At 48.5% G+C, this 1,008-nt stretch overlaps 1 protein-coding gene across 1 annotated transcript in view; it reads right to left on the reverse strand.

Annotated features, from left to right (window-relative positions):
* The window catches only part of LOC112073934 (testican-1-like), a 63,880-nt gene that overhangs the window by 7,580 nt on the left and 55,292 nt on the right, over nucleotides 1–1,008 (reverse strand). The window lies entirely within an intron of this gene.

A 1,008-nucleotide genomic window follows, 5' to 3' on the forward strand; every position in this document is an offset into this window, starting at 1 on the left:
GGCCTCCCTCAAGTCATTCCTTCTTAGTGGAAACAAAGGCCAGATTATATTGTGTGTGGGTGGGTGGGAATTTGCAAGCCTGTGTACGTATGGTTACAGCAGAGTATTTAGCTATTAAAGGGTGACAGAGGGGGTGAGGTGGAATTGTAGGGGAGCGAGGGATGGATCATTGGGAGGGTGAAAGAAAGTGAAGGAGTGGACGAGATAGGGAGGAGAAGAGAGGAGAATAGAGGAAAAGAGAGGAGAAGAAAGGAGAAGAGGGGAGAAGAGGGGAGAAGAGAGGAGAAGAGGGGAGAAGAGAGGAGAAGAGGGGAGAAGAGAAGAGGGGAGAAGATAGGAGAAGAGAGGAGAATAGGGGAGAAGAAAGGAGAAGAGAGGAGAAGAGGGAGAGGGCGTTTTTCTCCAGACGAAGGACTGTGGAATCAAATATAGCCGGTGGACACAGTTCATCCTCTGCATCATCCATCATGGCTGCCATGCTCATTTACGGAACATCGCCATTCCAAAGCGTTCTCTTTGTGTATGTGGTGTGTGTGCATGCATGCGTGCGTGTGACAAGGAGAGAAGGGGGGCAGGGAGGCTGGCTGAGGAGATGGAGGGTGGTGAAGGGTGGTTAGTTTTTTCCCATGCTTGGGTAATTCTGTCTGAGCTAACAATTGACCTTGCTGTCATTCATGTTATAACTTTAAAGATGCTGCAAAGATTGCCATTGTCAGACTGCTACATTCTACAAAGTACAAACATACCCCCCCTTCCGATCGTTGTGGGAGCGAATCACTTGAGGTGTTGCAGTTAAGCACCGCCCTCGCCCAATAACCAGTGAGGAAAACCTGAAAAGCGGAACTAATGCTGCTCAGATCCTACGCATCCCATTCTGTCCTGGCAGATTCTCTCGTTCTACACGCATAATCTTCCCACAGGAGATTAGTAGATAAATGACCGTAAAACTACGAACAGCCAAACAAGAGAGATAAAAGAAAGAGAGATCGAGGGGGAGAGCAAGATGGG

Source organism: Salvelinus sp. IW2-2015, unplaced genomic scaffold (genome assembly GCF_002910315.2).
Source record: "Salvelinus sp. IW2-2015 unplaced genomic scaffold, ASM291031v2 Un_scaffold2429, whole genome shotgun sequence".
Taxonomy (NCBI): domain Eukaryota; kingdom Metazoa; phylum Chordata; class Actinopteri; order Salmoniformes; family Salmonidae; genus Salvelinus; species Salvelinus sp. IW2-2015.